The sequence below is a fragment of the Colius striatus genome, chromosome 1 (genome assembly GCF_028858725.1).
Source record: "Colius striatus isolate bColStr4 chromosome 1, bColStr4.1.hap1, whole genome shotgun sequence".
Classification (NCBI taxonomy): Eukaryota; Metazoa; Chordata; class Aves; order Coliiformes; family Coliidae; genus Colius; species Colius striatus.
This window is the reverse complement of record NC_084759.1, coordinates 31,995,929-32,009,246: the sequence shown is the minus strand read 5'-3', so window position 1 is coordinate 32,009,246 and position 13,318 is coordinate 31,995,929. Positions and strand designations below refer to the sequence as shown.

The following is a 13,318-nucleotide window of genomic DNA, read 5'->3' as shown; positions in this document are numbered from 1 at the left end:
TGAATCAGCTTAGAAAGACCTATTGCCAGCAAAGGTGATAGGACCTCCCTCTGTGGGTGGTAATTCTGGGCCAGCACTAAGGTAAATTTTCACTCTTAAGAAAAAAAAAAAAAAAAGCTCGAGGCATTTGGGGGAAGTTACAGGCAGAGAGGAGGGACAGAGGTGCTGTTTAACCCATGGCACTCTGACCTGAGCTCGTTCTGTTCCACCCTCCCTCTGCACGGTACTTGCCCATCTGTTTTGGTAAGTGCACTGGAAGTCATTTAACATCTTACAAAACCACTTGCTAATAGGTGTAACAGAAGTCACACTTGTAAACTCACAGCCCTGAGAGAGTCACACAAAGAAATCAAAATACAGACATGAAGAATTTATAACCCATAGTTCTCTCAGTGAGCTTTAGATGCCCTAAAAATCACAAAACAAAAAATACTAAAGCAAATTCTGCAAATACTTGCAAACTACACTCAATGTTACCCAGCTTTCTCAGGTGGCAAACAGGAGAAATCATCATGCCTCACCTAATGTTACCACTAACCACATTCAGAGAGATATTCAAGACCCTTGCATCCTCAAATCCAACTCACTTATAATCTGCTGTTTTCTAGTTCTTCATTCAGTCACTGAACTGATCCAAAAAGGCCAATATCTTTAAACACTGTCTCTAGACTTTTTTCCAGCATGGGCCCTACAATAAATCAGCCAACTAATGGGAAGTAAACAGACAGAGGGACGTATTTGGTACCAACAAATGGGTAATTGTATTTGGATTTTTTTTCTTCATCTAGAGGAGCTTACTGCTGAAAATAACAGAAACAGTTTCTGAAACATGGCAGAAGACAGTGTAGCTCTAATTACTATACAAGTACAGTTATGCACTGTATAGGTAATGCCATTTTATGTACAGAACACCTCGCTACAACATACTTGCAACAAACAAAGCCAAAATTACCTCATTTTTGTATGGCAGTAATTACTGGCTATCCTAAGAGAACCAGTAAGGGCATAGCAATATGATATTTTTATCCTAAATTCTTATGCATTAAAAGTACACGTAAATATTGTAGAAGGCTACACAATCCTGACCACAGGAAGATTATGCTAGATCCTTAGCTTTCCAAAGGAACTGATCCCCTGGCTATATAGATGATTTGACAGACAAGTACTAAGTTGTCTTACCTATTTCTATGAATTCGCCCTCAAAATAAAGCTTTTAAGCTAATATGGGTTTCCTGCTATCGTATAAGACAGACATAAAGCTGAGGGGATACTAGGCATGAAGTGAAACTGATAAATAACTCTACAATTCAGACATATTTGTATGAAGGAAAAAAAAAATCCAAGAATTCCAAGAAACAATCTTTACAGAAAGAAAGTCACTGTTGACTCTAGAAGTAGACCAGCACTGGACATCATCCTACAAGATAAGATTCAGATATCACACTATTACACCCATTCACAGCTGTGTTGCTTTAACAGGATGGTTACATTTGCTCTGGAGTTCTTGCAAGAATAATTTTTAACAATACAAGCTTAATTTGAAACTTTCAGAGATGTTACTACATCAGTAGTGGTAAACTTGGCCTTTGCTCTTTTCCTTTCTTACACATACACACAAGTAAAATCTGGACCTATTTGTAAACACGTTGTTCTGTGGGTTTGGTTTTGACGGCAAAATTATGTAATCTCTGATATAAACCAGAAAAATCGGGCAAATGAAGGAATACAAATACATACCAAGTGAAACTATGTTGCAAGTACAGGAGAAAAAGAATACAGAAGCAAGAACTGGGTGGATTTTATATAGTCAAACAGTGGTTTCTTAACTGGGACACTCTGTAGTTGACTAAGAATCCTCATTAAAAAGCTATAACTGTATTTTTCCTCTTCTCATTCTGTGAGTCACTCATTACGTTTTTGGATATTGCAACACATTCATGAATACTAAACACATACTGGGAAGAAAGAAAAAAAAACCCCAGTGTTCACACTGGTTTTTTAATGTCTATATTTATCAGTATAAATATCAAATCAAGAATGAAGCAAAGATTTGTAGAGATTTCTATGCACGGAATGCAATTAATCACAGACAAAGAATTTGGTGCAGCCAGAGACAAGCACACAGAGCTGAAAAGAAGTTAGAGCACAGCAATGTTAGTATTACTATTATTGTTTGTCCTTTATACAGAGTGAGAGGATAGGGGGAGGGATCATAATGTTCCCTATCAAACCCTCTCCTGAGGGAGAACAGCCAGGCACCGCCCTTAGCTCAGTTCTGGACCCAAAGCTGTACTTCTGCAGCTGCTTTTTAAATATTAATTAATTAATTTTCTTTTAAAGGCTAGAGAGTGAGCTTGCAGAGACTGTGCAGTCTCAGAAAGTCAGCCATGCTACAGGAAATTGGTGTTGATATCTTGAAGAACTACTAAGGAATTACTTATTCACATTTGTGTTTCAGACAATAACAAAGAGCATCTAGTGTATGGACGCGCCAGGGTGGCTGCCGCAAGGTTTTTCCACTGCTCTAGTCAGATGAAAAACTGTTTGCTTCTATTCCAATTTTTGTTGTCCTTTCAATGCAGGCCACATTGGCTACCTCATACACTCATGCCAACTCTGTACAGACGCAGGCCATATTTACAGAATTAAAGGAAATCCAGATAAACATCATTTTAAGAAAAACGGTGAGCCAGAGTTCCACAAATATTTTACACCCTTAAGAGAATTCAACAGGGTATTTCTGCACTGCTCAGGATGTGAACACAAAGGAAAGGAAAGTGTGTTTGTTACTGCTCTTCCAGCTGCTCTAATTAATGTGCAAAGATAAAAGTGCTAGCTTGGAAAGGCAGGAGAAAAAAAAAGTTATGCAAAAAAGTAAGCTTCTGTGAATTAATTGATTTTCCATTGCCACTTATTTGGATAGAACTGGCTATTAAAGGACATTTATCTGGAAACACGACCCGATTACTCACTTGTTCAGGAAACAGTCAATACTTTTAGTACCAGGGTTACCTATTCAAATACATGCTACATTAACCAATTGGTGAATACATAAATCATGGAGAAGGGAGAAAAAAATAAGGACTGTAGGACACAAAAATGAGGGGTGTCAGGGAGCTTGGTACTGCAGGGAAGGTGAACTGGCTACTGGAAGGCCAACATTTGGATCTCTCGGCTACCTTAAAAGTTGCACAAAGAGCAGCCTTGCATCTCTATGCTGATCTTCAGTCAGGTGAGCAGTCCTACCAGCAAATCGTGTGAGATTACAGACCTGTGGATCACTCCAAGGCACCAAACCATCACCTCTACTATCGTCACTTGCCCACAAACACGAGGTGCGGCAGTCGGACATATCCTGTAAGATATCATCGCACACAACTCACAGAGACTTGGTTCCAGAGAGAACTGCTGCTACTGTATGTTTTACAAAAGCCTCCCAGAAACTATCTTTCTTGGCTCTGTCGTTTAGAGAACCCTGAAAACAAAATCATGAACCAGTGACAGAGAATTAGAGGTTCCATAGATATTATTTTTCTCCTGCTTTCCACTAAGAGAGGTCATTCATTTAATGAAGGGAGCTCAATATTCTCAAGTAAACTGTCATAAAGATTTAGTATTCTCAATGCTCCATTCAAAGTACTGTATATGCATTTATGTTTATTATTTTAGGCTAATATTGTCAGCTTAGCATTTCAGTATATATAGCCTTATAATCTATTTTGTCCTGCTTTTATTCAGAGTCCATCAGTTCTGAAGACATCTGTGCTCTGCAAAACTTACCACTAGTCACAGTGGAATTATTTCAGTTCCCTCTACCATCAAGGGACAGAGACCTTAATTTGAGGGTAGAATGCTCACATTCTAAGACAATAACCTAAATTCAGAGCACTTCATCCACCACTTTGCTGTAACCAATTTTATTTCTTGAACTTTTACTTTTAGTGCTCCCTCTGTTTAGCCCAACACATTAGAAATGTTTTCCAGCTTTGTGTATCAGATAAAAATATATTACTTGTGATTGTGATCACAGAAATCTTACTTTATTTCAACTGCTACTGAAAAGGTAACATCAAACTACTTTAAGTTGAATATTCAGAATAATTACAACAGATTTTCTTAAGACAGTGGTCAATAATCTCAGGAAGGAGAAAGTGTAAGGAAAATTCCCTTTTTTTTTTCCCCTATAATTGCCCACCTCCTTGGGCCTGCTGGTTTTAGGATATGAGCCCTTGCTGCTTTGCACAACCTAGGAGCACTTTACTCCCTGCTACTCTCTGTTCCATGAGAAAACAAACTTCCCTATCCTAAACATGCATTCTTTAAATCCTCTATTACTAATCCTGTGAGGATACGAGCCAGGGAAACGAGAAAACTAGTTTTGATCTATCTTCTTCAATTTCCTTCCCTTTCTAATTTGTTTTACCTCATTTTCTTTCATTCACAGCTCTATTCCCTATTCTTCAGGCATATGAATGAACACTCAAGATACATTTTGTAATAAAGACAGAAGAATTTGATCGTGGTGGCTCCATAGAACAAAAGCATGGAGACATCTGGTTTTAAGCCACCCAAGCTGTGACCATGTTCCAGTGGGAATCCATGCACAATTGCCATGTCTTTCCCTGCTTATCTGGAACTGGTAAGTTATTTATTGTTTCTGACAGATAAAACAAGTAATCCCAAGAAAGGATCTTCCCCAGAATAGTAAAAAAACACCTTTAGGATTTTTATTTTTGCTTGTCTTCAGTGCATTAACAAACTGAAGGATACAATTTAGAAACTTGACCAGATAAGAAAGAGGGAGCGCACACACACAAAAGTAGCAGTGACAGTGTTCATAAAGTCACCTCCTCACATCACTCCTCCAATTTAACACAATGTATTGGGTTTATGTGGCAGGAGGAGCTACAGAGGTGTCTCCTGTGAGAAGCTGTTCGAAGCTTCCCCAGCTCCAAGCTGGACCTGCCTGTGGCCATGGCTGAGTCAGTCAGTGACGGTGGTACTACCCTGTGTTAACGTTTGAAAGCTAAATTTGAAAAAGCCTTAATAAATTTTTGTTACAAACCCTAAAGACTAAATCTGTTAACCCATAACATTTGTTTAACAAGGAAAAAAAATCCCACAACCCTAAAGGTTTGGTTTGGTTGGCTCAAGATGCAGGTTTCACTTGAAAAGGTATCTAGTGAAAGACAGATGCATAGAGGACATAGATACCCTAATATGTACGAAAAAGGCTCAGCACTACTTCAGTGCTACAGTGGAGGCAAGCAGGTGCTGTGGGACCTACTCTCTGCACAGTCACATGTGGATATAATTCCCTGCTCTCTGAAGGAGACATAAAAATAAAATGCTGGCACAAGTCTGCCAGCACAAGGCTGGAGAAAGGGTTTACAGTTCAATAGACTGCGGACACATTTCATTTCCATTATCTCCACTAACACATCTCTAATTTGCTTAACCCACCCCTCAAGCAGCTTCTCAGTACAGTTATCAGAACCTGCCTCAGCTTTGCCACATAAGTTGCTCAGTCCATTTGGACTGGAATAAATGTACTGTTTAAACCGTCTAAGGTAAGCAAAATGATTTTGGCAGAACCAGAAGGGTTGCTGTGTTCAGCTGGCAGGTCGGTGGGATGGTAAATGCTGGCAGAAGATGCGTGACAAGCTGCCGGGGAATGTCCGATGGAGAAGAGAGGTAGCCATCACCTCCATGGTAACCACGGGCAGGGAGACCAAGCAGCCTGTACTTCTAACACATGCTGTGGCCCTGTTCCTCCCCAGGATGCCTCTGCAAACTGCCGCTCCCACTGATGGTGTGAAGCAGCTGATGCCTTTTCCCATGCAGCTATCCTCCAGGCCCAACATTTTACTTAGAAGATGACTGTCTGCAGTGGGATCCATGTCAATTAAAGGTCAGGCATTTAATCAGATGGTGCTGTCTGGCATGTGCAAGGGGGGACATGTAGGGAAAGCAAGAAAAAGCACTGTGCAAGAGCTGCCTGAAGATAGGTGTTTGGAGAAATTACTGCTAGAAATATTCAAGCACTAGACTTTCCTCTGGAGTTTGCTACTGGCTTCATTTCTGTTGCATTCATCTGCAACCCAGGAAGCAGAACAGGAGGGAGAAGGCCCAGAGTCCAGGCTGAGAAGATGTAGAAACTCTCTGTCTCCCACTGTCATTGTCATTTCACTTAGCACAAATGGCACCATGAAGACAGGGAACAGTTTTCTTTAGGTTCAACAGGAAACGTATTTTAATGTATGAATTAATTCAATCATCTTAGTTACTCAGTTTGCACATTTCTGATGTTTAAATCAAATAATCTCTCACAAAATACTGGGGTTTCTGAACTGCACTGGGCTCTGCTCTTTTCCCAGAGATTTATTGTTCCTTAGACAACACATTATTACTACGACACATTGGATCAGTGTTCCTATAGCAGTATATGAATGCTAAGTACTGTCAACATCCTTTTTCAGACTAGTCTTGGTATCATTTTACCTACAATACCACTTCCTCTGTCATTTATCGTAAAAAAAATAGCAAATCCTATGCCACAGGATAGCATCACCTCCTCATCTCTTCAACGGTTTATATTGGTGACAAAATGGGCTCTTTTAGTTCACCTCAAAATAAAGGTATCTGCTATAATTCTCACAATCAATGTCAGACCTTGCAATTTCTTATTGAACTTCCAGTATTAACAAAATTAAAGAGCAGAGAATACATGCCAGGATTCTGTTCAATACTCCTTGCCCAAAAAAGGTCTCTGAAGGTCTGCAGCAGTTTGCACAATTCTTCAACTTTCTCAACAGCAGTTCCAGTTCTCAGCCACCAGCTAATGTCTGCTCCTCACCCCTCCAAAGAGTCCAAGTGCACCCCAAAAGCACCCCAATACAAGCTTAACGGCAAGCTGATGGAAATGACACAGCAGCAGTGTCTCTCTGAGCAGCAGCAGATGTTGAAACAGAAGCTGCAGCAGCAGATGCTGTGTGAGCAACTTTCTGCCAGGACTTGGAGCACGCTCAGTTTCCTACCTGAATATACAGCACATAAACAAGTCGTAGAACAAGGTCGAGCAAGCTGAAACACTTCATTAAATTTTGTTGATGTCTGTATGACCAGGTACTTCAGACACTGTAACTGCTTAATATCATTACTGTATTAATGGAGGAAATAAGACTGGAATATCACACTGCCTAGAGTACACGGGTCAATCAGAAATAGTAGGTTATAACAAGAATAAAATAGATTTCTGTGTACACACACAAGTAAAAGAAGGAAATTAAACTAACTAACTATGGGGAGCTGGCAAAAATACACCTTTATTGGCCACAGATGTGCTGGATTAGGGACTACGTAGGAAGTTTACATTCACACAGCAGGTATGGAATAATACATGCAATAAAAACACCTAACTCTTGACTGCTCTGATTATAGTTACATTTGGCACCAGTGAAGGGAGAAAACAAACTTGGCAGCCAATACAGTCCTGCTACTATTTCTGGCCTTTGTTAATTTGGTTGTCTGGGTGCATAATTATCCTACACACACAGTTTGTGCTGTTCATAGAAGCAGTCAGTTTAACAGCTCAGCTAGTTAATAGCATTACATTCAAATTTGATATGTCCCAGGGATGGATATAAGTCACTTAATTCTGTAAATTTTAATCTCAGCCCAAGACATCATTTCACTTCACAGGCAGCAAGGGAACAAAACTCACTAAATATTACAAACACATGAGGTGGCAACTTACGATCCACCTTTCAAAACGGACAGCATGTGGCAACGCTCGATTGTCATCTCCATATCAACCCAAGTTTATCCAACCAGTGGAACATTAAAATAGGATTCAAATTTACTGTTGATTCTTGATCTTGCCATTTTCTGGGAAGAAAAATCATTCAATAACCTAAATAGAGTTCTTAAAAACGAAAAGCATCCAATCTGATGTGTACTTTTTTAGTTGGGACCTGCATCTAGAAATCAACAGCACATTTTTATCATTAACTCCAATGAAGGCAGCACTGGGGCCAAATCCTAGAAGGCTGTACTGTCACTATTTTCTCACGTGCACATCTCGATAAGACAGCTAAGAAAAGTGGTTTTAGAAATCACATTTGAGAGAGTACTTTAGTGATTAAGTATTTCCAAGTAAGCAGAAATATGTATATATGTGTGTGTATATATATATATGTATTTGAGAAGTCTAGAGATACTGATTTACAAGAACTTAGGCTCCTCACATTTCAGTTTTTCTCAACAGGAAGACTTCCAATAATGTCATGCTGTATAAAAAATGCAATTTGTTACCTTAAAACACTGACAGATTGTTTTAAAGTGTAAATGAAAAAAGTCCAAATCAAAATCACTGTGTGAAATGCTGAAGGTGGACCTGCTTCTGCAGGGGAGTTGGACTAGATGATCTCTAAAGATCCCTTCCAATCCCTACCATTCTATCATTCTATGATTCTACATACCCTACAGTAGGTGCAATAAAATATGTTTTCTACAGAAAGAAATACTTTAACATTTAAAGTATATTTACTCTATTTCACATGCCAGAGGGAAAAAAAAATGTATCTGTTTGTTATAGTCAAAAGAATGAACTATGGAATTACAAAACATCATCTCATAACTATCTAGGCTCAAGTGCAATTCCCAGGACAAATTAAACCTTTGGCTTTATTGTGAAGCTGCCTGAAAAGGAGCTCTTCAGGTAATGCTTCAACTTGTTTCAAGCAGTCAGTCGTGTGTTTCAGGTTACAAAATTATTTCACCATCTTAACTTCTGTTGTTTCAGTAACTGCCAGGGGTGCAGTGCTGCCAAACCAGACAAGAGGCATGCCCAAAGGGCAGAGAGGTGGTTAAGGGACAGTGGGCTTGCAGGTAACACAAGCCCTCAACAGCTGACTTATAAACAGTGAATTACATCCTTGTGCCTACCTAATAGCAAAAAAGATGATACACCAACCTGGGAATAAAAGGGGATGCTGTACTGACAGAGAGTTGTAAGTGAGGAAGGTGAGTACACAATATCCTCTCTCCAGCTGCCACCAGATGTTGAGGTTCTGAAGGAAAGTAGACAGTAATTATAATCTCAGAAGTCAAATTGTGCCCCCCAAAAAATGGTCCTCCCGACCCAAGAGAAAACCAGCAGAGTGTTGAAGCATGACATTTTATCATAATGTTGTCCAAAGTAGCAATATGTGCTACAATACATGGGAAGCACCACAAGCAATCTCGTTTTCTCAATCCAGGGAAGAATATGGGTGAACAGGACACAGCTCTTCCCCCTTCTCTACACACTGGCAATGTCCTCCACTAAAGCAAGGCAAAGTACATCTTAGAATAGGAAATCCCATCTCACTTTAAACTCTCCCAGCAACAGCAAATCCGTTACAATGCTTTATTGCCCTCGTTGCTACTTATTATTTCAAGGTAAAGCATACTTAACTTCATCTCCCGGACAGTAGGGTCAAGCAAATATCATGTGCTTTCCTCACATCTATGTACAACATATACAGGCACTATTTCCCCTCTCAGTCTCTTCTGAGCTGAATAAGCTCTGTATACCTTACATCATGAAGCTTCGTTTCCAAAGCCTGGATCATTTTTGTCACTGTGCTCTTACTAATATTTCTCATGCTTCCTCATGTGTGAGCAGCAAAAACAGACACAGAATTCCTGTAATCTTACTAATGCCATGTACTTTCCTATTTCCATGCAATACTTACACTGCTATACAGCCAAAGACAACACTTCAGTCACAGCATTACAATGAAAACTCCCATGGAGATGATTCTCTGTGTAAATTCTTCAGCCTTCTTTCAAATTACAAGTTCAAAGACAGTCTCCTGTGCTGCTGGTGTAACTTTATTCCTGGTTCCTTTTTAGGTGGCTAAATGCCTTCTGATGGATGCTGACCATTTTTTTAAGTGATTTGGAGTACGCTGTGCTAATTACTTGTTACACACGCACACAAACCTGCATGTACCCTATTGGTAATGATGAGAGATCATCACAAAAACTGAGGATATAATGATATTAAACAGCCTTACACCGAGATCCAGGCCCTGGGGGACCCCACAAGAAACAGCTGCACTCCCATAGAAGAAAGGCATGCCTAAGTTCCTCTCTAAACTAAGAGAGATTTATGAAGCAACTTTGCCAATGTTTGTGGTATTTATTTCAGAGTGACTTCATGGCACATTGTTTTAAACTCACACCTCACTGCAGAGTTAATAGATATATCAGAGACACAATACAGGGTGAGTCTGCTACAATAGAACAGTTGATGAATAGCTTAGGAATTTGGGAGATGTGGTTTTTTTACAATTCAAAACACTGGGAAGCAATTTGCTCTAGTTCTACTGTAAATTGGTCTTTAACAATTAAGTCATTCTAAAAGATTCAGAATGAGGAAGCCTGGGCTTGTCCATTATTTCAGAGGTTCCATTTTAAAGTTTTTAATTTCTCAGCCAGGAAAAAAGCAATGAATAATGAGTAAGAAAAAACAATGAATTTTAGGTTTGATTCTCTATTTAAAAAAAAAAAATCAGAATCAACTGGCTGCCAGTTAAGCAACCCGGTAACATTTGAATTAATCTTATAATTCAGCAGTGCAATTCCATGCACACAAACTTATACCCAGTACTGATGAAGCGTGCAGTACTGCCTGTTAGGCAGTTGCTGAACTTTTTCAGCGCAAGATGCTGCTTCCAGCTGTTTGTAACTTGGCCAGACTTTGACTGTTGGGGTTGAAATTTTCCAAGCTGAATGTCTGCCCGAGGCTAAATTTTGTTCCTTGTGTTGAAGAGGTTGCCTCCGAGTGAGGGGTGCAGAAAAAGGCAGACTGTAAATAGAAGAACTCAGCCAAAATACTTCAGCTGTTTTCAGAACCAGACCAGGAAAAACATTGTCTTTCATGTTAATAGAAATCTCTGGCAAACTTGAAAGGCTATAGCACCCTTCCAGCTCTTGGTGACACATCTGAAATCTGACATAAAGTCCAGAACCGTTATATTGGATATGTCCTTTTTGCTGCCCTTACGACAAATCCACCTGCATTTGGCCAAGCGTCCAAAGATGAATTGCACTTTGTGCATTTTCAGCAGATATTCGCTAGGTCATGTCCACATTCTTCACAACTCCTCATGCTGATCAGACAACATAGGCCGTATTCACAGCAATAAGCAACTTACCCCCTCAGCACATATGCAAGACAGGCCTGCAGCTCAAAAAACTGTGCTCCAAGCCAGGGAATGGCAGAAGGGTTCAGGCTTTCCACATAAAGTCTAGTGGGGGCCACAACAGCACCAGATACTTGGGACACGAGCAGGAATCTTGCTTCTCTTTGCCCTTTCCCTGCCCCGTCCTATGCAACTTCACAGCCACAGAGACCACAGCCATGACCTACTACCACTGGTTATCCTCAAGAGTGCTCAAATAGCATAGTCCGAGGCAATACATTAGGAATCCAGCTGATGAAGGATGGTGACACAAGTATGCTGCCTATCTGCTTTTCAGCTCTTTTCCCAAGAGAAAGAAAACTTAGGAAATGGCACACCAAAAGCAGTATTAAAAATGTGGTTAACATGGTAGAACTTGGGAATTATTAGCACTAAGTGGGCTACAGTAATCGAAACCATCTCCTAGTGCTTATATGCATGGAGGTCAATCTCTAATTGCAACTGACCTAGTCACATTTTTTTTCCCCATATAAAACTTTGCTATAATTAACACACAAATTCCTGCTTTTGCCTTTGTTCTCTAGGGTATCACTACACACTTTCAAACCACAGAGGGAATCATGTATTTTATCCCAGGTTCTTTGACAGTTTTCATCACTGCAGTAACTCATAAAATAAAGGATACACGCATTTTTTTTAAAGATAGGAAACTGAGATATGTAAACATTGAAGCAAAAAGCACCAGACACTGAGTGTGCAATTCTGACGCTCAAGGCCTGGATTTCTAACATGCTTCGACCTATAAAGCATCGTCTGTATGTCTAGAGCAAGCAGACATTGCCTTTTATTCCAGATGGACAAGTTCAGCATAACTGCAAAGCAAATCCCAGGGACTCGGGCCAGGCATCCAGAACACCCAACAGCCCACCTGTGAAAACTTTTATGTTGACATGTAAATCCTATAGCAAAGGCAGAAGCTTGCAAAATCCAGTTCTCCAGCCATCTCAGGCATGAAACTGCCCCTCCCTCTGTGTATAATCGTCTGCCTTATTCATGCTACTTCTTCTCACTGCTGTCCTGCTGGGGAACTGCTAACACCTTGGCAGATACACTTCTACTTCATCCCCAGGAGCTGGCTGGAAAGGATGGGGGCGGATCACCTCCTGACAGCCACCATCACCCTGCAGGGGCCCAGGACAGCCAGGTGAGCTTGGCATTTTTGCAACTCTTACACACTCTGATTGGCAAACTTACCGACAGGTAGTTCTGGGCAGGGCAGAGAGGTAGTACACGTATAGAATATGGAATATATAGAGATCAGCTACATCCACTGGGTGGCAGGCACGTTACGCAGGATCCAGGGATGTGTATGTACAGAGGTATACAAACAAAACCTCCTTCCCAGCCCCAGGAGCAGCGATTGAACAGATATGGTAAAAACAAAACCCAACAAACCCATAGAACAAAGTTAACATATTCTGCCTTCCTTTCAACATTGCCTTCTTGCCTTCAGTGTTGAAGCATTTAAACTGTCCTAGCACTTGAGCTGCTCAGACACGTGGCACTCCACTTTGGTAGGTGGGTGCCCTAACACGAGGCAGCAGGGACCTCACAAGAGTCTTCAGGGAGTCTCTCCTGCACTAATTAATGCATAAAGAGTGAAGTCTGCAGAGGCCAAGAATTTAATCTCTTCTCCAATTTATCAAACCTGAGAGGGAAGGAATTGGTTTTGGACTAACAGCTGTAAATGTGTCCATGCGCATAAGCAGATAAGTTTTAAAGTTCAGAGGCACATAAAACACCAGGATTTTCCACGGATTTCCACCTCGCAGGATCATTTCAAAATTTGTTTAGAAGATGTTTCTGAAGACGAGGCCATCAACCACACTTCAAGCCAATGCATATTTTTATAACCAAGCTGTAAACTACATAAAAACTACAGTTATCATGGAAATGCTGACCAATGCATAATTCCTACAGTTAGCTATGACAGTCTGACCACAAGTCCTCCTTCAGGAAAATGCAACATTACTTCCCCTCCTTTCGTTTTAAGGCAGCTTGATAGCAAGCTGGGGCACGGGGTGTGTGGTATGTACGGATACCTTTTAGTCTGAATTTAAGCAACT

The 13,318-nt window shown here is 40.4% G+C and overlaps 1 protein-coding gene across 3 annotated transcripts in view; it reads right to left on the bottom strand.

Moving 5' to 3' along the window:
* The window catches only part of ELF1 (E74 like ETS transcription factor 1), a 91,857-nt gene that overhangs the window by 77,062 nt on the left and 1,477 nt on the right, over positions 1-13,318 (bottom strand). Inside the window, exon 2 of one of the 3 annotated variants that reach the window (XM_061995311.1) lies at positions 8,947-9,071. The exons of 1 other annotated variant lie outside the window; for it this stretch is intronic. The gene's annotated coding sequence lies outside the window, so the exon portion shown is untranslated. The remainder of the gene's footprint in view (positions 1-8,946; positions 9,072-13,318) is intronic. One more of the 3 variants, XM_061995280.1, reaches the window with a different exon arrangement.